The 1,977-nt window shown below is 40.8% G+C and overlaps 1 protein-coding gene across 5 annotated transcripts in view; it reads left to right on the top strand.

Annotated features, from left to right (window-relative positions):
- Positions 1-401: 401 nt before the first annotated feature.
- LOC110443505 overlaps positions 402-1,977 on the top strand; it is a 16,121-nt gene continuing 14,545 nt past the window's right edge. For 3 of the 5 annotated variants that reach the window (XM_021487760.1, XM_021487761.1, XM_021487756.1), the window contains exon 1: positions 402-490. The gene's annotated coding sequence lies outside the window, so the exon portion shown is untranslated. The remainder of the gene's footprint in view (positions 491-1,977) is intronic. The other 2 variants (XM_021487758.1, XM_021487757.1) reach the window with 2 other exon arrangements.

Genomic DNA, 1,977 nt, shown 5'->3' with positions numbered 1-1,977 from the left:
AAAAAAATCAAAAAAATCAGCCAATCCCATCATCCAGCCTCCGTTATTTATTTTCCTAAATGTCAGCCTCTCTGTCTGCCTCTACTGCAGTCTACCGTCACAAAGGGAATCTGTTTGATTTACATTTAAACGCCACCAGTCAGCAATTTAATTAAAACAAACGATCCTATACAACACAATTAATCACCGTATCTAATACAAATCTCTAATATTCAAATCCAGGTGTGTTTTGATTAATGAAGCATCCTTCAGGCTACGTTTTGTGTCAATAGCTCTAGGAGACGGTAGGTTTGGTAGGTAATAGGGAACGGCAGTTTTGGGGACAAGGTAGGAGACGGGGTGAGGGGGTCGGGGCTGATGCACGACGTAGTTGAATGATTTTGACAGCTTTCCGACACGAGATGGCGCTAAAAGTGTGGGAACGAAGACAACATAGGTTCGCGCTACCTATTGTACGATGGGACGGTGGGGGTCGGGGGATTTCAGTACCGTAAGTATAAAAATCACTAAACTAACAATTTCTGCCCGTAACAACAATTTGAAAACTTACATAACGGTACTAAGGGAAGTAGAGGGTATGACCACATGGACCTGATAATTACAGCTTTATTTGGACCTAAACTAAGGTGTTCAGAGTAATTTAACATGTTTTATGGGTTTTGAAAAAATGACATTCAAAGTCGATCTAAACCCCTAAAACATGCAAAATTACTCCGAACACCTTAGTTTAGGCCCAAATATAGTCGTAGCAAATTCCCAGGTCCCTGTGGGTATGACTTGAGGTTTATAGAATGGAGGTAGTTAATGAGGGGTTGGGGCGGGACAGTAATGAGTGGGAAACGGAGGGGCAGGTAGAGCGTTACCACAGGCTCGCAGAAAGGAATTAATTTTAATTAAGGGGAGAGCATAACTGGGTTATTATCACGCTCACATAAGAGAGGTTTAGGGTAGTCACCATTCGGTAATTGACAGACAAGACATTTCCCCGGTTGTTTTTAAAATGTGCACAGAAAATTAACATTGACTGAACTTTCATTTTAGACAGATACACTCATCAGTTTCACTAAGGGCTCGCATAGATTTATTGCTGTAACATATCTACATTCAGAAGCTTGTATTTTAAGGGCGAGACCGTTATGAAGGTTTTCAAATCTAGTTCTGTTTTGATTAATGAAGCATCCTTCAGGCTACGTATTTAAGCATTATGTCAATAGCTCTAGGGGACGGTAGGTTTGGTAAGTAATAGGGAACGGCAGTTTTGCTTTCACCAAAACTTTAATATATATATATATATATATCTTACGGATCACTGTTCCACTGCTCTGTAGTTTCCCGTTAATACCTATAACTGAAGTACAGTCGGACCAGGGCACTTGTCATATAATAAACAGCACAGCATTGACGGTGAGCTTGAGATAACGTTTATTATGTAACTTGATACTAAGAGTCCCCTTTACCAATGATTTACTTTTATCCGGATAGCTAATCCGCCCTACTTCAAATTTAGAATCGACAATTGACAATCATGTTCATAAAGATGTTTGGAGAATAAAAATAAGGAGAGAAGAAGACGCACGTGTTTTAGTTTTACATGAACGATGCACAGCCGTTGGGCGATTACTGATTTCCGTAGACCAGGTAGCACAGCCGGATAGAGCGATAGTATATAATCTAGTCCAGGGTTCGAATCACGGTCTGGCCACTGATGTGGATTGTATTTGTTTATTTCACCTTCATCATTTCTCATAAAAATCCCACACATGGCTTTCTTATATGAATGATTTATGATTTTGCGACCCTAATATGAGTGTGGTGTGGTCATGATCTCTTAGAGGAGAGTGGTGTAATCTCCCTCCATCATGACCTCTCAGAGGAGAGTGGTGTAATCTCCCTCCATCATGACCTCTCAGAGGAGAGTGGTGTTATCTCCCTCCATCATGACCTCTCAGAGGAGAGTGGTGTTATCTCCCTCCATCA

This window comes from Mizuhopecten yessoensis, unplaced genomic scaffold (genome assembly GCF_002113885.1).
Source record: "Mizuhopecten yessoensis strain PY_sf001 unplaced genomic scaffold, ASM211388v2 scaffold716349, whole genome shotgun sequence".
NCBI classification, from domain to species: domain Eukaryota; kingdom Metazoa; phylum Mollusca; class Bivalvia; order Pectinida; family Pectinidae; genus Mizuhopecten; species Mizuhopecten yessoensis.
Note: the sequence above shows the minus strand (reverse complement) of the source record. Positions and strands in the feature narration are given on the sequence as shown.